Genomic DNA, 25044 nt, shown 5'->3' on the forward strand with positions numbered 1-25044 from the left:
TCAAAGATCTAAAATGGTGGTATGTGGATTGTGAGACAGCTGAGGCGGTAATGGAAGATGAGGATGAACAAGAAGTACTTCGGGTTTACGACCCGATGCATCTTGTTAATCTATCGCAGGCTGATCTGAAAGTGCTCAACGAGAAGAAGATCTTCTACATTCCTGCTTGGAAGGATCAAGCTAGGAAATATCAACGGGTGGTGTCGGTATGTGTTAGAGAAGGGGCGCATGCGTAGAGATGCAAGATTACAAGACTCAAGATTTGAAGATCAAGATATGAAGCTACTGCCAAGGGGGAGTCTGTTGGTACATGTGTGTCAGTAGTTCATAGTCTAGCATTTGTAATCGAGTCTGTAATGCAATTATGTTTTGATTATGTTTATATTATGTAACACGCGAAGTTGTCAACAAGTTCGCTCTGGCGAACTTGTTGAATCAGCGAAGTTATTGACAACTTCGCCTGTGGCGAAGTTGTCGTGTTTATATACTGTTTCAGCCGAAACAGTTTGTGTTGGTCGTTTAGGGTTTTCGTTTCAGTTGTTCAGTGAACGTGTTACGTGTCATTGTCTGTAATAGTGACCTCGGGTCACGTGTTTGTTATCAATATAGCGTGTTTGGTTTATTGCTTGTGTGTTCGATCTCTACATACTCTACACTCGTATCTACCTACGCAGGGATTCCGCACCTGCGTTGTTAGCGACATCCCGTGTACGATCCGTCCAGGAGCCTACATTAAGCTTCCTAACATTGATTCACACACTTTATTACAAACAGGATTGTTAATCGTTTTTGTGAGACCCACACAAGATTCAAAACGGGGTTCTAAGTCTCCTTTTGGTTTACAACCCTAGTTAACTTTCCCACAATCACCACTTACATCACCTGCTACACAAGACACGTTGACGTTAGACTTATTAGATGATGGAATTTGAGCTTTTGATGAAGAGGCAGCAGGAACGAATTTCACTAGTTTTGGTAGTTTACCAATACCATAAGCCATCTCTTCATCAGGAGAAGTATTATAGCTAAAATGGGGTAGGCAAGTGTAATTATCATTCATTGGTAGAGGCACCGCTGAATAATCATAACCTAGTCCCAATTTAACTTTAGTACTTCTCTGAGCTCCAATAAGATCATCTAATTGTTCAGATGATGCTTCAAATCTTTCAACTTGTTTTTCCTTTTCTCGTTTATCAGAAATATCAAGTTTCGACTTTTCAATCTCATCTTTTAAATTATTAATTATGTTCTTATAATAGATGACATTGTGCTCTTCTTGAAAGATTTTAAGTTTAAGATTTGCAACATCATCGTGATGAGTTTTAATCTTTTCAACATAAATCTGTTCAGCATTTACATTTTCAGCATTTAGTTGATGAAGTTTTGCATTTTCTTTCAAAACTTCGTCCTGAAGATATCTATAATATGTAACTTTATTCACGCAAGCTTGAGAGCAAAGATTTTTATTTACCTCATTAGAGGGTGACGCATCAGAACTTGCAGCAGTAGATGAAGAAGCTTCATTGTTTGTTGTGAAAGCCATGCCAGCCATGTTGAGAGGATTCTGCAGCTCTTGGAATTGATCATCCCAATCCATACCAGTTTGAACATCCGATTGGGAGACAAGGGCCTTTGAGTTTGTACTTGTATTGCCCTTGTGTGGATGATTCCCAACTCTTTGAGCTGAGTTGCTTGGCTTCTGCACTTCATGCCTCTTTCCAGCAACTTTGCTGTTTTCTTCCTCTGTTACCTCGGTCACATGAATATCATTTGCTGGCTTTGAGGGATTTGTGCACTCTCGTGAGAAATGACCCATCTCACCACAATTGTAGCATCGTAGCTTCATCTTGTCAAACCCAATCCTTTTCCTGTCAGAGTCATTGAAGCTATCCTTCCCATATGTCTTCATGAAGTTTGTTGCTCTTTGCACAGCCATTGCCATTTGGTACTTGATATCCAGCTTTTCAAGATCCTTTTGATTGATGTCTCTCAAATCCCCAGCCTCAAACTGTGGTGGCAATAGATTTCCCTGCAATAATTCTTAATGAAATGACAGAAAGGCACGAACTATTGAGACATTTGAATCATTCAGCAAGGGAAGAGCTTCACAGTAATTTGAAGGTTTGCTTGGTTGAGGTTTTGAAGATGAGGAAATCCCTTGAGCTTTTAATGCTTGGGCAACCGCACTGTCGACTGCCTTTTGAAATGAATTTGTACTTGAAGAGTCTGATTGATTGCTGGTTGAGATGAAAGCAGTTGGTTGTGAAGGCACACTCGGGGAGTACTTAGGAGTGGTCACAGGATACACATTCTGTTGAGTCTTGCTAATAAAAGCAGTTGGCATTGAGGAAGTAGTACTCACTCCAGCTTGATTCAGAGAACTTAGATGATTGTTCATTCTCATCTGCTCATCCATTTCAAATGACTTGACAGTAGAAATCAAATCACTGTTTGTCATGGCATTTAGATTTGTAGTTCTCTTGATTGTGATTGTGTTTGTACTCCAACTATAGGGCAACGAATTCATCAACTTGTGTCACACCCTCAAAATCCACTAACGGAGTTTTACCGTCAGAGGGTGTGAACTGGCAGGATCGGAATCATTAGTTATAACCAAACCAAAGAAAACGTTTAAATGAAAAATAAGTGCGGAAGCGTAAAACCTTAATTCAAAAGTTGCGTCACGCAGGACGACTTAAAACCAAATGTAAATGTTAAGAGTAAGATGTTTAACAATTAATGCATGCTCCTAAACCGCGCGCCCGCCTCGGCTACCTGAGAATAACATACTAAAAGGGGTCAACACGAGGTTGGTGAGTTCACAAGTTATATAAGATAAATCGTTTAGCGTTTGAGTTCAGCGTTTTCGTTAAGTGTTTTGCGTAACCACGTTACGGCGTTTAAAAGTTTTGCGTAACCACGTTACGGCGTTTAAATGTTTTGCGTAACCACGTTACGGCGTTTAAGTGTGTAACCACGTTACAGCGTTTAAATGTTGCGTAACCCCGTTACGACGTTTGAGTGTGTAACCACGTTACAGCGTTTAAATGTTGCGTAACCCCGTTACGACGTTTGAGTGTGTAACCACGTTACAGCGTTTAAGTGTGTAACCACGTTACAGCGTTTAAATGTTACCAGATAATGTTATGTCAAATTATATATCGATAGGTAGCTAATCTATACAACAAGTATTACTAAGTGGTTCGAGACCGAAGCTGACTGTTTATCAAGTGCCCGTCACCAGGTCAACCCAGACCATGGTAAGTGTTAGCCAAAAATTACACCCACTCAACCTCCAGTTGAGCTTAGCGTCGGGTGGGGTTTGTCAAACCCAGTAGTACTACTCAACAGTGACTCGCTATTCCAAATATTAACCGGTTCGATGCGTGGGACTTCAAGGGTTACGTGCCGCTTAGCCTCTACAAGTGATATATATAATTTATAACAAAATCTTAAATATGTGTTTATCTCAAAAATGCGTTTATCGGAGTATGTTATCTCCCCCAAGTGAAAAACGTTTGAAAACAGTTCAAAGAGCGGGGTAAGTGAAACTCACTGTTTGCGAAGAATTTCCCAAATTAGATCACCAAGTGATGCGCGTCGTAGAACTCTCTCTAGCGTTCTAAATTAACAAAGAGATTTTCTAAGTTTCGGAACGTTTAACGAGTCTCTAGACTCGGCACATAATACCTATGCACATAACATGTGTCGTGTTTCGTTTTGTGGATCGTGTGTGACTTAAACAAGTACACTTGTGATACAATACGTGTGTGAGCAATTACTTTCGTGTCATGTATAAACAATGTACATCACTAGCAAATACTCCCCGTAAGGGCAATTTAGTCAAAATACGACAATTAATTAGCAATTACCCTCCACAAGGGCATCTTGGTCAATTTATGACAATCAATTAACAACTATCATATTTCATGCAATTTCACAACAATCAGCAGCTAATTTCATCGAGACAGAATTTCTACTTGAAAGATTGTACTATTTCACCGATCATAACATCTCAATTAATTCACCAAAAATCATCACTGAAGCATACATGTCTTAGGTTTCCAGAACATATTTTATTTTATTTTTATTCCACATAGATTTCTCATAATGATCAAAACACTACAGCAAACTCATATCAGTCAGATTCATGCGCAACAGAATGTTATTTGCAATTCCCGTTAAACGAAAAATCCAATAAATGCAAGACCACTTGGGTTAGGTTCCTAACTCAATAAGTAAACTTCCAGAAGTGGAACCAACCAAATTGGCCTCGTAGATTATGAGATATAACATTTACAAAACAACCTAACAGCAGGTCTAACAATTCAGCTTTGCACCACGTTTTTGTAAAATCATAAAAGTTAACTTTCACACGTCTAAAAATTACAAATTTATATTCTTTAGAAACTAGACTCAACCTAGTTTACTGTAATATCAATTATCTCAATCAAATTCCACTTTAACATCCCGTTACATTCATTCAAACATCAACAACACAATCTGTCCAGAAACTGTTTGCATCCAAACTCAACAATTTAACAATCTATGAACTATCATGCATTCACATAACACTCTAGACTCCATAAACAATATCCATGCATATCAATTACACCCAATAAAACTAACAATTAAACATAGAGGATGCATAGAATAGTTGTTTATACCTTCCTAGCACCTTAATCTTCAATCAAACTTGAAAGATCTTGAGTGTGTGTGTGTGTATATTGATCGATCACAAGGAGAGGGGAGAGGGGATGGCTGGCTGATTTGGGGTTAGGGAAAAGGGATGGGAGTTAGGGTTTAGGTTTATCATGTATTTATAGACTAATATGTTACACCTTGGCCCCTCAACTCCTAAGTATTACTTTTTCTAGAACATTCTATCATAACTTGCACCTTAAGTTAACATTAAGTATTTCCTTTTTCTAGAACATTCTATCATAACTTGCACATTAAATTAACATGACAATAATATTATCACATAAAACATAATCCTAACACATAATTATCACATCATTAGTGTTTTAGTGTGTTTCATTTATTCATCAATCGTTTGCGTTTCGGTGCAAATCCCGAAAGACTACTACACATGTAGTAAGTGTTAAGCGTCATTTAAACCCTAGTTTAAATGTAATGAAGTTTGCGTTATAGATTCCATAAATCTAAAGTTTGAATTGACGGAGTTGCGTTAACGGAGTTAACCTGAAATTGACGATTGTCACATCATTCCCATGTTAAAGAATTTTCGTCCCGAAAATTTGAGTCAAGTCGTGATGTGTGTCTGAAAAAGTAAGAAAAATTTTCAGTTTGTCATATCATCCCCTAGTAGAAAGAAATTTCGTCCCGAAATTTAATTCATACTTCCGGTGATTTCTGACGGTTTGCTGGGTTTCGCGGTTTTCTGTGTTTGGTCAGCCCTTCAAAAAGGTGAGGATACTTTTTCATCATTTGATTCTCGCGTTCCCACGTGAACTCCGGTCCACGTCTCGAGTTCCAATGAACTTTAACAATTGGAATTTTGCTGTGCTTGAGCGTTTTGGTTTCCCAATCCAAAACCTCAACTGGTTCTTCAATGAAGCATAACTGTTCATCAACTTGCAGTTCCTTCAAAGGGACTACTTGAGTTTCATCGGATAGGCATTTCTTTAAATTCGATACGTGAAAAACGTTGTGTACACCGCTGAGTTCTGCTGGTAAGTCTAGTCGGTACGCCACTGGACCAATGCGTTCCGTTATCCGATAAGGACCAACATATCGTGGGTTGAGTTTGTTTCGCTTTCCAAAGCGAACCACACCTTTCCAAGGTGAGACTTTGAGTAACACTCGATCGTTTACTTGAAATTCGAGAGGTTTTCGGCGCTTGTCAGCGTAACTCTTTTGGCGATCTCGTGCTGCTGCCATGCGATTTCGGATTTGAACAATCTTTTCCGAGGTTTCGAGTACCAGTTCTGGACCAGTGATTTGGCTGTCACCCACCTCTGCCCAGCAGAGTGGTGATCGACACTTCCGTCCGTACAGCGCTTCAAACGGCGCTGCCTTAATACTTGCGTGGTAGCTGTTATTATACGAAAACTCTACCAAGGGTAAGTGGGGTTCCCAACTTTTTCCGAAATCTAAAACGCATGCACGCAACATATCCTCCAGGGTCTGAATAGTCCGTTCACTTTGCCCATCCGTCTGAGGATGGTATGCTGTACTCATATCGAGACGTGTGCCCAGTGCGCTTTGCAGCGACTTCCAAAAGTGTGAGGTAAAACGAGAATCTCGATCGGAAATGATCGAGACAGGCACTCCGTGTCTAGACACCACTTCTTTCATGTATACTCGAGTCAGTCTTTCCATTTTGTCCGTTTCCTTAATCGCTAGGAAATGTGCCGATTTAGTCAACCGGTCAACGATCACCCAGATGGTATCGCATCCCGTCGGTGTCTTAGGCAAACCCGTAATAAAATCCATTGAGATGTGCTCCCATTTCCACATGGGGAGTTCCGGTTGCTGCAGTAGACCAGATGGTTTCTGGTATTCAATCTTGACTCTGGCACAAGTCAAGCATTTGCTCACGTAGGTGGCAATGTCGGCTTTCATGTTCGGCCACCAGTAAAGTGCCTTTAAATCATGATACATTTTATCTGAGCCAGGGTGGATAGAATATCGGGACTTGTGAGCTTCGTCCATCACTAGAGTTCTCAACTCTCCGTATCGTGGAACCCAAATCCGGTTCTCAAAATATCGGACCCCGTCCGATCTGGTTTCAAGTTGCTTGTTCATGCCCCGCATGAGTTCCGATGGAAGATTTTCATCTTTCAAAGCTTCCAGTTGCGCATCGCGAATCTGATCGGGTAAGCTGGCATGAATCGTAAGTTGCAATGCTCTTACTCGTCTGGGTTTTTCTGTTTCTTTTCTGCTGAGGGCGTCGGCCACCACATTGGCCTTGCCCGGGTGGTACTTGATGGCACAATCATAATCTTTGAGCAGCTCGACCCAACGACGCTGTCGCATGTTCAGCTCCTTCTGATCGTAGATATGTTGGAGACTCTTGTGGTCGGTGTAAATGGTAAACTTGGTACCGTACAAGTAATGCCTCCATATCTTAAGAGCAAACACCACAGCTCCGAGTTCCAAATCATGGGTCGTGTAGTTCTTCTCGTGAACCCGTAGTTGTCTAGAGGCGTAGGCTATAACCTTCTCGAGTTGCATCAGCACACAACCGAGACCTTGTATAGATGCGTCACAGTGTACCTCAAAATTTTCTGTTCCCTCGGGGAGGGCTAAAATAGGGGCGCTACAAAGCTTGGTTTTCAACAGTTGGAAAGCGGATTCTTGCGCGTCACCCTAGTTGTACTTAGTGCCCTTGTGAGTCAAAGCGGTGAGGGGTTGAGCAATCTTTGAAAATCCCTCGATGAAACGCCGATAGTAGCCGGCCAGTCCTAGGAATTGTCGCACTTCAGTCGGAGTCTTAGGTGCTTCCCAGTTTTTGATGGCCTCTACCTTACCGGGATCGACATGGATACCATTCTCGTTGATCACATGTCCTAAAAAGTGAACCTCGCGAAGCCAAAATTCACATTTCGAGAGTTTAGCATACAGTTGTTCCTTCTTCAGTAGTTCCAGGATTATCCTTAAATGCTCTTCGTGGTCAGTCTCGTTCTTGGAGTAGACGAGAATATCATCAATGAAAACAATCACAAACTTGTCGAGGTACGCCTTGCATACTCGATTCATGAGATCCATAAATACGGCTGGTGCGTTGGTTAGGCCAAAAGGCATAACCGAGAACTCGTAGTGACCATACCGTGTTCTGAAAGCCGTCTTTGAAATATCTTCTTCGCGCACTCTCAACTGGTGGTAACCGGATCGTAGATCGATCTTCGAGTAGTAACTCGATCCCTGAAGCTGGTCAAACAAATCATCAATTCGGGGTAAAGGATAACGGTTCTTGACCGTCACTTTGTTCAACTCCCGGTAGTCGATGCACATTCGGAAAGTCCCGTCTTTCTTTCGGACAAACAAGACAGGGGCTCCCCATGGCGATGAGCTAGGTCGGATAAAACCTTTATCCAACAAATCTTGCAACTGGGTGGACAACTCCTGAAGTTCCGCCGGTGCGAGCCGATACGGGGCTCGTGCTATGGGTGCTGCACCGGGTGTCAACTCGATCTGAAATTCGACTTGACGAATAGGAGGGAGTCCAGGTAAATCCTCCGGGAAAACTTCCGGAAAGTCTCGCACAATCGGTATGTCTTCAAATAGTTTCTCCTCCGCGGGTTTCTCAACAATCTGCGCCAAAACTGCCGGATGACCCTTTCGTAAATACTTCTGTGCCTTCATAAGGGTAATGATGCTGGTGGTCATGCCGCTTCTCTCGCCTCGGACCGAAATGATCTCGCCAGAAGGGGTGGTAATATGGACGATCTTATCATGGCATATAATCTCCGCTCGGTTCTCAGATAACCAGTCCATGCCGACAACGACATCGAAACTACTAAGCGTAAAAGGAATAAGGTCGATGTCAAAGACATGACCTGACAGTTTCAACTTACATCCCGCAAGTATATGAGTTGTTATTACAGTTTTACCGTTAGCTAATTCGACAGGAAACTCAGCGTCTAACGGGGTTGGAGTAAGGTCTAAAAGTTGGCTAAAGGCTTTCGACACAAAACTCCTATCAGCTCCAGTGTCAAACAAAATAGAAGCAAAACAATCGTTTACAGGGAACTTAACAGGTTCCTTACCGTGTAAGGAATGATTTTTATTAACCAAGACATGTTTTTATGGTATTAAACAAGTTCAAAAGCTACTTATTGCGGGCTTGACATGACCCAATCACAAAAGCTCTTCCTTTCCCATTGTTTCCACCACCACTGCCATTTCCATTACCTCCATTGTTGTTATTCTGTTTCAGCTTAGGGCAGTCTTTCTTAAAATGTCCCTCTTGACCACATTCATAACATCCCTTAGTCGTCGCAGGTGGTTTAGGAGCATCCTTTGCCGCAAGGTCTCCTCTACATTCCTTTGCTTGGTGACCCCTCTTTCCGCATTTTAGACACTTGACTCGGTCACACGGGCCAGCATGATGATAGTTGCACTTGTTGCACTTCGGGTGCTTACCAGCATAGCCGTTCGAACCCTGCCCGCTACCGTTGTTATTGTTGTTGTGACCTTGATTGTTGAAGCTCCGGGTGAAATCGGGCTTTCGGTAGTGTTGCTGCTGTGGGGGGTTCGAGAATGAGGATCTGGTGTTGTCGAACTTTCTCTTTCCGCTGCTCGGGTTGCTGTTGTTGTTGCTGTCAGTACTCGGGTTGTCACGGGCTTTAGTGGTTGAACCCCTAGGTGGTAACGCACCTTGGGTCACAGCTTGATCCGTCAGTTTGTGAGCTAAACGGATCGCTTGTTGGATCGTGGCTGGCCTGGAAAACGTCACCATGCCCTGAATCTGCGGTGCTAATCCATCAATGTACATTTCTATTCTCTTGTTCGGCGGATCCACCATCCGCGAACACATCACAGCCAACCCGTGCGAACGAGTAGTGTAGGCTTCGATTTCCGAACCCACCATCTTCAACGACCAAAATTCTGACTCCAACTTCGACATCTCCTCTCTCGGACAGTACTCCTCTCGCATCATGTTCTTGAACTCCTCCCAGTTCATCGCGTTAGCCAGTTCCAATCCAAGAATTTGCACATCTGCACATCGTCTGGGGACACCTCTGAGTGTGCCTCTGGCTCAGCCGGTTCTTCCTCCGGTTCCTCTTCGGGTTCCTCCTCGGGATCTTCCTCAGGTTCCTCCTCAGGCTCCTCTTCGGGATCTGCCTCAGGCTCGGCCTCAGGCTCTGCCTCAGGTTCGGCTGCGTTCTGAGCAATTTGCATTTGTAAGACATCGCAACGCTCTCGAGCTATCTCGGTTCGGGTCCTTGCTTCTTGGAGTTGCTCTTGCGAGTCTATCATCTCGGCTTGCATCTTCATCATAACCTTCGTTTGCTGATCACTAGCCTCTCGCATTTCCTTCATTGCCGCTGCCATGCGGGAAATCTCCTCCTTAGTCTCGGTTTCGTCTTTTAACATTCTGGAAACGTTCTCCCTCGTATAGCGCATGTAACCCACGTCACGCTCCAAGTATGAGACAACAGCTGCGAGAACTCTCTCTACAGGTTTGGTTATGGGTGGTAGGGTGTTGGGATAAGCAGCGTGGTTTGGGTGAGGTAACGGGGGAACTTGTTCGCGATAGACCATACGTCTGATCATGTTAGGGTACCAATCCCAGCTAACGTCGTTTTCGTAAATGCCTCCGGATAGGCGGTACCTCTTTGGTGCGGGTGCTTCGAGTTCCGGGACTACTCGGGGTGGCAATGCGGTAGGTAATTGCGGTTCCTTCCCGTGAGCATGAGTCATCGGATCGGACGATGATGAGGATGGCGTCGACATCTCTACAGGTATGCCGTGTATGCGCGCGTATGAGTGAAAGAGGTAAAGAGATAAGACAACAAAGACTACACAAACCTATGCAGTGCGTATCATTATAACTAATGGGTCGTCGCGGTTATAGTCTAGTATGCAAGCAGCTTCTAGTTCGCTATAACCAATGGCTCTGATACCAATCTGTCACACCCTCAAAATCCACTAACGGAGTTTTACCGTCAGAGGGTGTGAACTGGCAGGATCGGAATCATTAGTTATAACCAAACCAAAGAAAACGTTTAAATGAAAAATAAGTGCGGAAGCGTAAAACCTTAATTCAAAAGTTGCGTCACGCAGGACGACTTAAAACCAAATGTAAATGTTAAGAGTAAGATGTTTAACAATTAATGCATGCTCCTAAACCGCGCGCCCGCCTCGGCTACCTGAGAATAACATACTAAAAGGGGTCAACACGAGGTTGGTGAGTTCACAAGTTATATAAGATAAATCGTTTAGCGTTTGAGTTCAGCGTTTTCGTTAAGTGTTTTGCGTAACCACGTTACGGCGTTTAAAAGTTTTGCGTAACCACGTTACGGCGTTTAAATGTTTTGCGTAACCACGTTACGGCGTTTAAGTGTGTAACCACGTTACAGCGTTTAAATGTTGCGTAACCCCGTTACGACGTTTGAGTGTGTAACCACGTTACAGCGTTTAAATGTTGCGTAACCCCGTTACGACGTTTGAGTGTGTAACCACGTTACAGCGTTTAAGTGTGTAACCACGTTACAGCGTTTAAATGTTACCAGATAATGTTATGTCAAATTATATATCGATAGGTAGCTAATCTATACAACAAGTATTACTAAGTGGTTCGAGACCGAAGCTGACTGTTTATCAAGTGCCCGTCACCAGGTCAACCCAGACCATGGTAAGTGTTAGCCAAAAATTACACCCACTCAACCTCCAGTTGAGCTTAGCGTCGGGTGGGGTTTGTCAAACCCAGTAGTACTACTCAACAGTGACTCGCTATTCCAAATATTAACCGGTTCGATGCGTGGGACTTCAAGGGTTACGTGCCGCTTAGCCTCTACAAGTGATATATATAATTTATAACAAAATCTTAAATATGTGTTTATCTCAAAAATGCGTTTATCGGAGTATGTTATCTCCCCCAAGTGAAAAACGTTTGAAAACAGTTCAAAGAGCGGGGTAAGTGAAACTCACTGTTTGCGAAGAATTTCCCAAATTAGATCACCAAGTGATGCGCGTCGTAGAACTCTCTCTAGCGTTCTAAATTAACAAAGAGATTTTCTAAGTTTCGGAACGTTTAACGAGTCTCTAGACTCGGCACATAATACCTATGCACATAACATGTGTCGTGTTTCGTTTTGTGGATCGTGTGTGACTTAAACAAGTACACTTGTGATACAATACGTGTGTGAGCAATTACTTTCGTGTCATGTATAAACAATGTACATCACTAGCAAATACTCCCCGTAAGGGCAATTTAGTCAAAATACGACAATTAATTAGCAATTACCCTCCACAAGGGCATCTTGGTCAATTTATGACAATCAATTAACAACTATCATATTTCATGCAATTTCACAACAATCAGCAGCTAATTTCATCGAGACAGAATTTCTACTTGAAAGATTGTACTATTTCACCGATCATAACATCTCAATTAATTCACCAAAAATCATCACTGAAGCATACATGTCTTAGGTTTCCAGAACATATTTTATTTTATTTTTATTCCACATAGATTTCTCATAATGATCAAAACACTACAGCAAACTCATATCAGTCAGATTCATGCGCAACAGAATGTTATTTGCAATTCCCGTTAAACGAAAAATCCAATAAATGCAAGACCACTTGGGTTAGGTTCCTAACTCAATAAGTAAACTTCCAGAAGTGGAACCAACCAAATTGGCCTCGTAGATTATGAGATATAACATTTACAAAACAACCTAACAGCAGGTCTAACAATTCAGCTTTGCACCACGTTTTTGTAAAATCATAAAAGTTAACTTTCACACGTCTAAAAATTACAAATTTATATTCTTTAGAAACTAGACTCAACCTAGTTTACTGTAATATCAATTATCTCAATCAAATTCCACTTTAACATCCCGTTACATTCATTCAAACATCAACAACACAATCTGTCCAGAAACTGTTTGCATCCAAACTCAACAATTTAACAATCTATGAACTATCATGCATTCACATAACACTCTAGACTCCATAAACAATATCCATGCATATCAATTACACCCAATAAAACTAACAATTAAACATAGAGGATGCATAGAATAGTTGTTTATACCTTCCTAGCACCTTAATCTTCAATCAAACTTGAAAGATCTTGAGTGTGTGTGTGTGTATATTGATCGATCACAAGGAGAGGGGAGAGGGGATGGCTGGCTGATTTGGGGTTAGGGAAAAGGGATGGGAGTTAGGGTTTAGGTTTATCATGTATTTATAGACTAATATGTTACACCTTGGCCCCTCAACTCCTAAGTATTACTTTTTCTAGAACATTCTATCATAACTTGCACCTTAAGTTAACATTAAGTATTTCCTTTTTCTAGAACATTCTATCATAACTTGCACATTAAATTAACATGACAATAATATTATCACATAAAACATAATCCTAACACATAATTATCACATCATTAGTGTTTTAGTGTGTTTCATTTATTCATCAATCGTTTGCGTTTCGGTGCAAATCCCGAAAGACTACTACACATGTAGTAAGTGTTAAGCGTCATTTAAACCCTAGTTTAAATGTAATGAAGTTTGCGTTATAGATTCCATAAATCTAAAGTTTGAATTGACGGAGTTGCGTTAACGGAGTTAACCTGAAATTGACGATTGTCACAACTTGTGATTGACCTCAGAGTTGGTTATGTTGACACTGGAAGCTCTTATTCTAACCATCAGCTTCTCAAATCTCTTTATCAAATCCAACACACCTTCACCTTGTCGATGGTTGAACATATTGAACTCTTCCTTCAATAGGGCCTTCTTGTTTTCCCTAATTTCAGCATTGCCCTCAATCTTCTCAACAAGTGCTTCCCACAAACCCTTGGCACTTGTGTGTTCACGAAGAGTCTCAGTGATCTCATTAGAAAGACAGACAGTTAAAATGAGATAGGCTTTCTTGTCTTGTGCTAATAAGTCTCTGTCTGCTTGATCATAGTTTTCAACAGTCTTAAGTTGTTTCCCAGGATCAGTGCGAGTCACAGGAATATGAGGACCTTGTTCAAAACATCTCATTAGGTCAGTTTTAGTCAATGAGATGTAGTTCATGAATATCCATTTGAAGTCGGCAAAGTTGTCATCTAAGGTCAGGTCATAAACTTAGGAGGCTTCTGAGGGGTTCCAACTTGGTTTTTCAACAGCAAATAACCCTTTAACAACTCAGAATCAGTGGTTGTGATGGTCTTGGTAGTCTCAAACACTTAACAACCCTTAAACAGTTTAAATTTTGAAAACATTTAACTTTTTCGCGCGAAACACTTTTTCAAGCGAAGCGAAAGAATGGTTCAAGCGAAGCGAAAAAGTTCCAAGCAAAGCGAAAAAGTTCCAAGCGAAGCAAAAAAAATGTAGAGACGCGAAATTGTTCTAGGCGAAGCGAAAAACTCTTTGATGCGAAAAAGTTCGGTTTTCTAGAAGCAATCTTTCTTGGGATCTGTTCCACCTAACTTGTCAGTACAAGGTCAAAGGTAGGTACGCTGATTTTGATGCCATGAGAAGTGAAATTCTTAGCTTGTTAATTTTAACACTTTTCAACAACTCGTAACACCAAAATTTATCACTTTTAAGCCTAAAACTTTTTAGATCTAGGACTTGAACACTTGTTATCTTCACCGAGAACACTTTCTAAGACATTTTATGAACTTGAAGCCGAATCTTTTTGTAGTTTTCTTGTTTTTGTTGTTTTTGTGATTTTCTTGTCAAGGACACTTGTTTTCTTCTTCTCAAGATTAAAACCCAAGGTTGTGATCCAAAACCCTCAACTAGTGAGCCGAAGCACTTATACCAATATACCAATTGTAGGTCCCGACGCGGGTGGATGTAACAATGATGTTGGATCAACCGAGCTTAGTGCTAGCGGAAATCACACTAAGCCACCTAAGCGGTCTCGGATCTTGAGATGTTATTTTCGGGTAGAGAGAAATGGACAGAGTAAGAAAGGGAGTTTGCAAAAGGTATTCTATTGATCAACAATTGACCACTCACTTCTCATGGCATGCTTCCTATTTATAGGGAAGCATGCATGAGAAGTAAGTCACATCAAGTGCCCAATGGGCTTTACAACATTATTTCCCTTGGGCCTTTACATTCAATACTAACAACTAAAGCCCAAAACATATAATTACAATACAAAAGACTCAAACAAAATGGAACTAACAGTAACATTTAATACAAAACATCGAAACACTAAAAAAAAATTGTTTTGCTATTTTTTAACATTTTTTACTAATTTTTTTATATGTTTTTAGAAGAGAGAAAAAGTTATATTTATGTTAACATTTTTTATTAACTTTAATTATGGACCACAAGATTTAATCTTTAATTAAAAACATGTGGTTGAGAATGGGTTTCTAGAGTTTTCACAACTCAAGTGAGTTTTTATTTTAACCTAACCCTATATATATATATATATATAGGTTGGATTTAGAGGGAAATTTTCTTAAAAAGAGAACTAGAGAACTAATAAAAATTATTTTTAACTTTTTTTAAAAAAATATTTTGCGATTTTTTTTTCTTTCCTCCTTCTAATAAGATAAGATGATATTGTTCCTATATAAACAAAAAAAAACTGTCGATGTAGTGCATATGTGTACTAATGTGTATTGCATATATCCAATAGTATTTTATTGCATATAATACAACACAATTGCATTATACAATACACATTACTGAATAGATGCAAATACAACACTAATAATTGTATGCAATACACACTTTCGCATATACGTAATAAAACACTAATGCACATATGCATTATATCGATTTTTTTTATTTTTGTATATAATATAACACTATTGCATTAATACAATACAAAAAATTGCATATATACTCAACACTATTGCACATATTAAAATACACACTAGTGCACATATGCAATAAAAAAAGTCGATGTATTGCATATGTGCACTACAACGAGTTCTTTTTATTATTTTTTTAATTTTATATTTTTTTCTAGTGAAGAATAACAACATATAAAAAGCATGAAAGAAAAAATTAAAAATACTATTTTAATTAAATTAAAAATATTTTTTATTAGTTCTCTATTTCTTTTTTTAAGAAGTTTTCTTTTGATCATCTCCTTATATATATATATATATATATATATATATATATATATATATATATAGGATCATGTGAGAACTTTTTGGGAATTGAGAACTATGAGAACCATTTTAGACCACAAAAAAACCCAAAAATAAAAAAAATCATAAAAAAACACAAAAATAAAAAAAGTAAAAAAAACCAAAGTTCTTATTTATTATCCCGGTTTCTTAAAAAAAACGTTAAAAAAAATTCTCGGTTTAGCAAAATTATACATATACATATATGTATAATATGTACATATATGTACACACATGTTTTTTTTCCTAAACACGTATGTATAATTTAAGGTAAATGATAATGTACATATGTGTACATTACATAACTATAGATTAAATGAAAATATACATATGTGTATAGGTATAATACGAATTAAAAAGAAAAAAAAATCGGTTTTTTTATTATACATATATGTATAATATGTACACACATGTTTTTTCCTATACACATATGTATAATTTAAAGTAAATGATAATGTACATATGTGTATATTACGTAACTAGAGATTAAATGAAAGTATACATATGTGTATAGGTGTATAATACGAATTAAAAAGAAAAAACAAATTTCGTTTTTTTTAATGAAACCAGAAAGAAATATAAGAATTTTGGTTTTTTTACTATTTTTAAATTTTCGGTTTTGTTTGTTTTATAATTTTTTTAATATTTTTTTAGAGGGTTTTTTTAGTGGTCCAAAATGGTTCTTAAAGTTCTCAATTTGTCAATGGTTCTCTTAGGATCCTTACCCTATATATATATATATGAGGGATATTTTGAAAACCATGTTGAGTTTTAAGAACTTAAGAATTCAATTCTTGGCCACATATTTAATTAATGGATTAGAATATGTGGTTGAGATTAATTCCGAATAAAAAGTCAAAATAGGAGAGAGAATAAAGATATAACTGATTACACTAACCTTTACGTCCGTCACATATGCGTAAAAAGTCGACCCGGTGTTTAAAAAATTCTGTAATTTTTTTACGTATATATAACCTATATATATTACGCATGTGTAAAAAAATTCGAAAAAATCATTACATTGAGTTCTTTCGAGTTCTTAAAACTCAAAGGGGTTCTCATTTATATATATATATGTATATATATATATGTATATATATATGTATATATATATATGTATATATATATATATATATATATATATATATAGAAAAGGGTTCAAATAAGAATAAAGAGTTTCTTAGGAATGGTAAGAACCAATATATTTTTGACATTTGGCATTAAAACCTATGATAAAAAAATAATTTTAGGAAACTATGTCGGTTATAATGGTGAAAAAGAATTCTAGGAAACTATATCGGTTTTTGGTAATTTTAAATCTCAACCCTTGGATCCCCTAATCTAATGGCTCATAATTATTCTTATCATTCCTAGGAAACATTGTCTTTTTACAATAACCTATCCCTATATATATATATATTTACGGAAAGGATCATAAGAGAACACTTTGCAAATTGAGAATTTTGAGAACCATTTTGGACCACTAAAAAAAACTCTAAAAACTATTTAAAAAAATTATAAAACAAAAAAAATGAAAATTTTAAAAAAGTAAAAAAAACCAAAATTCTTATATTTCATTTTGGTTTCATTAAAAAAACCCAAAAAAAAATTAATTAATTCGTATTATACCTATACACATGTGTAAAATTTCATTTGATCTCTAGTTACGTAATGTAAACATATGTACATTATCATTTACCTTAAATTATATATATATATATATATATATATATATATATATATATATATATATATATATATATATATAAAATTTTGCTAAAACCGAGAATTTTTTTTGGGTTTTTTATGAAACCGGAAGAAATATAAGAATTTTAGTTTTTTTAGTTTTGTGTTTTTTTTGTTTTATGATTTTTTTTTAATTTTAGGTTTTTTGTGGTCTAAAATGTTCTCATAGTTCTCAATTCCCAAAAAATTCTCACATGATCCTGATCCTATATATATATATAGGGTAAGGTTAAAATAAAAACCCACTTAAGTTGTGAAAACCTGCGAAAACCTTATGTAACATTATTTTTTTTGTTACATGTAATATATGTTATAACATTTAATACAAAACATCGAAACATAAAAAAAAATGTTTTGCTATTTTGTAACATTTTTTTACTAATTTTTATATATGTTTTCAGGAGAGAGAAAAAGTTATATTTATATTTACATTTTTTATTCACTTTAATTGTGAACCACAAGATTTAAACATTAATTAAAACATGTGATTGAGAATGAAATTCTAGAGTTTTCACAACTCAAGTGGGTTTTCATTTTATACTTAGCCTATATACATATATATGTATATATACATATATATAGCACCATAGGATTGATTACACCAAATTTGGCATTAAATAACAAACTTGTAATTGTTACAGCTAATTTGTCAACGCCCATTATTGGTGGAAACCATGGAACTCGTTCTAGATTCCCCAAAGAGAGACGATTAATTATTACAATCAGTTTGTCAACATTAGCAGGGTTGTTTGTGATTATAGCAATTTGCATTTGGATTAAGAGAAATACTAGAACAGATGTAGAACGAGAAGGCAAGTGAAATTGGTCTAACTAATACCATTTAATCAGATTTTTGGAAAAAAAAAATTTTTGTCTCTACCTTTTATAATTAATTTCTACATGCAACAGCAAAGGTCCTAGAAGAAGATCATAACAGTAGCAGAAAGAAGGGAAGTATAGAGTTGCCCGTGTTTACTTTATCAACAATTTCTAGGGCAACCAACAAGTTCTCTGACGAAAACAAGCTTGGAGAAGGTGGATTTGGTCCAGTGTACAAGGTAATGAGGCAGGGCGATAAACATCAATGCCCATGGTGAAAAAAAAAACTGTATGTCTAATAATGTTAAAATAATCCAGGGTGTACTAGAAGAAGCACAGGAGATTGCTGTAAAACGCCTTTCAAAGGCATCTAAACAAGGGCTTGAGGAATTCAAGAATGAAGTTATATGCATTGCTAAACTTCAGCATAGGAATCTGGTTAAGCTCTTAGGATACTGCATTCAAGGCGAGGAGACAATGCTGGTTTATGAATACATGCCTAACAAAAGCCTGGACTGGTTTATATTTGGTATGGCTCTCTTTCAAATCCGAAGAAGTAATTTATACCAGTAGAGAAGAATATAAATTTATATAGTATAGGTACATCAACTTTTTGCATATTCATCAGATGATTTAATGAAGTCATTACTCAACTGGCCACAACGTTTCCACATTATCCATGGGATTGCCTGAGGTCTTCTTTATCTTCATCAAGATTCCCGACTTAGAGTTGTACATAGGGATTTGAAAGCAGGAAATATTTTACTCGATCATGACATGAATCCGAAAATATCAGACTTTGGTTTGGCTAGAATGTTTGATGGACATGAGAGCGAAGCAAATACAAAGAAAGTGGTGGGAACTTTGTAAGAATCCCCTCAACTTTCAGTTCATTTATATGCATGTTATCTATTGATCATTTTAACAGTGTTATATATATACCTTCTACACAGGGGCTACATATCTCCGGAGTACGCAGCGAATGGTTTGTTCTCGGTTAAGTCTGATATTTTTAGCTATGGAGTTCTGGTGTTAGAGATTGTGAGCGGAAAGAAAAATAGAGGTTTTGTGTATGAACAAGACCATGATGTTAACCTTCTTGGACATGTAAGTGTGTAGAATAGGATCATTTCATTGATGAATAAAACTAATATGTGTTGATTACCTGGTTTGTTTTAGGCTTGGAAACTTCACAAAGAAGGCAAGTCTCTTGATCTAACTGACATATCACTAGGTGAGTCATGGTCTATTCAAGAAGTGTTGCGATCAATACACATTGGTTTATTATGTGTACAACATCGAGCCGAAGATAGACCTACCACATCAGTTGTGGTTGCCATGTTGGCTGGTGAAGGATCACTACCTTCTCCCAAAAAACCTGCTTTCTTCATCCAGGGAAGTGAAAGTAATACTGTTGCAATTCACCCATCATCAAATAATGGAGTGACAGTAAGTGAAATAGATGGCAGATAATGAGGAGAAACAGAAGATGTAAGTTTTAGTAGGGGAAAAAAAAAAACCTATATTAGGATGGGACTTTTCTTTTCAAGTTGTAACTTAAAATGCATTTGGTTGGAGATCTGTCTAACTCTTTATATAGTTGTATGTGTATTCATTAAGAAAAATGTAGCATGTTTTTTTGAAATTTGCAGTCAATATATCATTCACCATAACTTAAGAATTTGATAAACCATGATTCAACTGAAGCAACTCAATCTGATTCAAGCTACGAGCAACTATACAGATTTACAATCTATCATCGAAATAAAGAAAACATATTAACTTCATCTCCTACAATTTCATTTGGTTTGCATTTCACATTACTTTTCAAACTGTCTTAGCATTTTACTGGTGAAGTCACAAGCCCCTTTTATGTGTTTGTCACTCAAGATTTTTGTTACATATATATGTCTCAATTCATTTTGTTTCGCTTGTTGTGCATCAGATTCATTTAACAGTCCAGATTTCCATTGCTTGGTTGCAATAGTATAATATGTTTCCACTGGCTCACTACAAAAACACCACAGTGTAGGCTCTTGTACAGTGTTCTACACGGCATTCCCATCCTTATTGGGATTGTTGTACATATTTGAGATCAATGGGATATTTATTTGGTGTTCATTTCCAGAAACTTGTATCTCCTTGTAAAGTAAATTACAATTCAACACGCCTTGGAAATGACCGTATTGTAGGTCCTAGATACGGGATCAAACAACGTGTTCTTCAATCAATCTCACTCGTGAGCTAGCGGAAATCACTTGCGAAAAACCGAGATCTCGGATCTTGTTTGTGCTCGGTTTATTTCCGAGAATAGAAGGAAAGTAGGAGAGGGAGATAGTTGTGAGAAAGTAGGATAAGTGTTTTTGTCCGAGAGTTAGTTTAGCATGCGCATACTTCCCTATTTATAGGACAAACATGCCATGCCTATGTCCTTTATTATCGGCCCAATGGGCTTTAAATATATGGCCTAGGGCCCAAACATACATGAAAGAAAACGAAAGCAAATTAGAATATATCGTGAAAAACACTAAATAATAAAAGAATACAACACAAAACAGGGTCTTATAATCTCCCTCTAATCTTTAGTATTATTTATTAAGCTTTCGTCTTCAGTCGGTCTCATAATGAAAGCTACTTCAATATAGAATAGTTGATATGTCAACAACATGATGAACAAAGTTGTTGAACTTCTCAACTATTTTGTCTGTGTTCAGCTTGATGATATCTTCATTAGTGTATAGAGGACGATGGTACAGTTTCAACAAATCATCCTTGCGGAGACCCATAAGCTCGTGCTCGTAAAACAGACGAAGAGGATGCATGCTATTGCAACGGATAACAGCTTCACCAGTGACATTGTTAAAATGCCAACAGACAAAGTCATGAAGCATGCTGGGCGTAAATGGTTATCCATGCATGATGGATTGGTCGCCCCTCGGCCACCTCTTTTGGCATCTTGTATCTCCATGTTGTGCGTCTCTTTCCGGTGACTAGATTCGTCTATGTCGGATGCAAATAAGACCTACCCTTGTTAAGTTTGAAGTTGGGGTAGTTTTGCTTCCATTTCCGATGCAAATGCCTCTTGAGCCATCCCTCGAGCTTCTTCTCACCAATACCGTCACTAATCGATGTCGAAAGGTCAAATAAAAAACATTTATAAATTACCTTTACTAGCTAGGGCAAGTAAGGTATCAAATCCATAAGGAATTAGTGGAAAGTGCTAATCAAGTTTAATACTTTTTAATTAATTATACTAGGGTGGACAAACAATGCCAAGCGGTTTGAATATTGGTTTGTTTGTAAAACAGATAGAGAAAATAGTGACACACTTCAGGTTCAGGTAACGCAATGAACTAATTGATGAGGTAATGCAATGAACTAATTGATGATAACTTATACCAATTGGGAAATCACATAGACATGATTCATTTATTAGAATAGATAAATGATTACTAGACATAATAGTTTGGTTATGATGATTCACAGAACTTAATCCGAAGAATTGACACAATATAACACAGTCTACCTAATTATCAGTTCATTAATACAAATCTAAGCATCTATCAAGGATTAATGGTAAATGGCTCAATGACGATAGGAACTTAATCCTAAATGATGATGAACAAAAAGCAAATAATTGATGACAAAACAAAAGTCTCAGAATAACAACAGTTAATCAGTTCCAATAAACAAATAGATTCAATCAACAAAAAGATTAATCAAAACTAAATCCCAATACATGTAATGTTCATAAAAATAATCAGTTTATATACAAACTCTACACCTGAAGTGGTCATGAGTGGTTTATCCTTACCTCTTCATCATGATTAGCTCGATTATGGATTAGAAGGATGAAACCATGGATGATTTGGTGATTGAGAGGTGTTAAGATGGTGAAGAATGGCCCCAAAATCGTCCTAGGTAGCTAGGGTATGAAGCATAGGCTTTCTAGGGTTTAATCGGGCTTAAATAGTGAAGAAAAACCCAAAATTCACATTTTTCCATTTAGCCGACCGTAAGCTACGATCGGCCAACCATAAGCTACGGTGGCAACCGTACCTTACGGACGTCAATGTCTGCTTTACGGTGACAGCCCCCCTCCCCACTGCTTTGCCCATAACTTCTTCATTATAGCTCCGTTTTACGTCCCGTTTTCGGCTACGTCTTCGCCTTCAAATACTCTATCACTCCACATAATAATATATTCATTTTCACTCCATCTCAAATGCTCCAATTTAGCTCCTTTAAGCTCAACTCACCTGTAAACCTAAAACCACTCAAAGTAATCATGTCCGAGACATATAAACACACAAAACACACTATATAGCTCGCTTAACACACATTATTTCACCCACACATCACATTCCCACACTTGTCCTTTTTCATCCCGAAAAAGATTTACAACGGAATCAGAACCAGAAACTGTCTTTATAAAACACTTAAGTTAATTTTATTAATTACAGATAACACAAAAACCACGATTGCCGATATTTCTATCCATTTAAACCCATTAATACTTACTGGGACAAATAAGGTGTGACAAATTCATTAGTTTATATGATTAAGTGGAACCCACACATCAAAGCCCTAAAGCCGCCTTACCATGCTTCTTTATGGTTTTTACAGAGCGAGACCACCCCTACTTGACTTAATGTAGGTCCCGAAACCGGATCCGACAACGAACGACTTTGTTCTTGATAAACGCTCGAGACGGGTGCGGTGAAACAAACGACCGAACATAAATAATATAACGATAAAATAAAGGAATGATCTCGTTATCGGTTGCAAAAGATTACAAATATGATAAAACGAACCGATCCCACCCAAGGTGAGCTCCCCTTGGGTAGTTGTTTACACCATCAAAACATACAAACAAATGAAATACAAAGTTCTATTTACAGCAAAATAAAAAACATTTTAGAAGCATTCTCCTCGTTAAAGCTAAACGTGTGCCCAAAGTTCTCGTCTCGTGTCCGGATTTGCTCGCCGACATTAAATATTATCTTGACTATAAATATATAACAGGTTTCGCCATTTGATATCGCAAGTCACTTAAATGGGCCTTACAATCACCCCCTTGACTTGTGATCTCAAAACATCATCGAACCGTGTCTCGCATCTTCACATATCACCCGATAAACCAACCGAACCTTATTCGTTTCAATTCATGTAACGATTCCGACGAAACCAGGTATACCCTAACTGGTAGACGTTAGTTACGTCATATGTAATATCGGGTACAAGAGTTACCATGATAATTATACGAGAATACATGGTTCATTGTATTGATTGTACGTGAATATATAATTCACCGTATTGAATATGCGATCAAACGATCGATAGTTATTGAAACCCGAATGAATCGAGGGTTCAATTATAGACGAGATATATGATATTTAGTGATGTTACGAAGTATTAAAGCTTCGGGATAAGTGGATTAAAGCACAGAAAAAAGATTTCGATTTAATAGTACGTCGGTACGTTAAACGAAACCTTTAATACCAAACCGAGCAAGAGACGATCGATCAAGCCGAAAAAGATGCGTAATAACTAATAATATGACGTTTTAAGTTAATAAATGTCATGGATTAAGTTTTTAAATCGGTTTTATATAAATTTCAATTTTTAGACCAAAAACGACCGTTTTAGCCTCGTTTTAAGCCGAATTAAATATTTAACCGAGAAACGAACTGAACCAGATTATCCAAAACATTATCCAGATTTCGGAAATCCAAGTTTGTGGCCAAGAATGAACTTGTGGGTCCCACCCCACCCCATTACCATTTCCGATCGGCCTCCATGGCCCTCATTTTCTTTTTTTTTTCTTTTTTCAATCAACTCTCTCAAAGATTCATCAATCCTCTCAAGATCATGATCCAAAACCCGAGATAATTAGCAAGAAAACAAGGTAAAGAATCGAGTTAATCACGTTTCCATCTTCGTTTCTTGAGTTAGTTTGCAAGAAAATGAGGTTTCAAAGATGAAAACCGATTCTTGCATGATCAAGTGATGTATACGGGTTATACAAGGGATCTTGGTCCAAGAAATGAGTTAAACGAATCAAAAACAAATTTTTACGGTTAAATCTTTGTTTTTAGTATCATAACCGTAACCATGAAAGAAATGGCTTGATCGTGAGTGTAACTTGCTTGGTATTGTGGTATGTTGTTTGTAGGCTCTGTATTTAGTGGTAGATAAGGCGGAAAGATGAGTTTGTAGCTTGTAGTGGCGGAAAACGAAAGGTATATTCGGTTATGTTCGGTTTTGGGAAATTTGGACAGATTGTTGATGCTTTAGAGTTAGGTCATGAAATTTTACAGAGGTGTTAAACACATGAAAAGATGAGTTCTGTGAATTTTTGGTAATATTTGGATAAAGGATGAATATTTGGTGAATTTAATGCTCGGTTTTGGCCAAAAATGGTGAAAAATAGTTAAATATCATGAAAAATTCTGGAAAATTTCAGATAAGCTTTTTATATCATGTATAAGTCACACAAAAAATTTGAGGTCCGTTGGAGAAGTCTAAGTAGGCTTTTCGGTTAAATGAGTTCTAGGGATTTCTAGCTCGGTTTTGGAAAAAGGGCATGTAAAAGAAGGTTTTGGTTCTGGAAAAATTACAGGGGACTATGTGGATGGCAGGGGACATCCAGGAAAAATTTGGGATTTTTCTAAGGTCGTTTGGTATT

The 25044-nt window shown here is 37.5% G+C and overlaps 1 pseudogene; it reads left to right on the forward strand.

Annotated features, from left to right (window-relative positions):
- LOC143596499 (G-type lectin S-receptor-like serine/threonine-protein kinase At4g27290) overlaps positions 1-19829 on the forward strand; it is a 57733-nt pseudogene extending 37904 nt beyond the window's left edge.
- Positions 19830-25044: the final 5215 nt, after the last annotated feature.

The sequence above is a fragment of the Bidens hawaiensis genome, unplaced genomic scaffold (genome assembly GCF_021521415.1).
Source record: "Bidens hawaiensis isolate Kalapana, Puna unplaced genomic scaffold, B.hawaiensis_p1.1 tig00046643_1, whole genome shotgun sequence".
Classification (NCBI taxonomy): Eukaryota; Viridiplantae; Streptophyta; class Magnoliopsida; order Asterales; family Asteraceae; genus Bidens; species Bidens hawaiensis.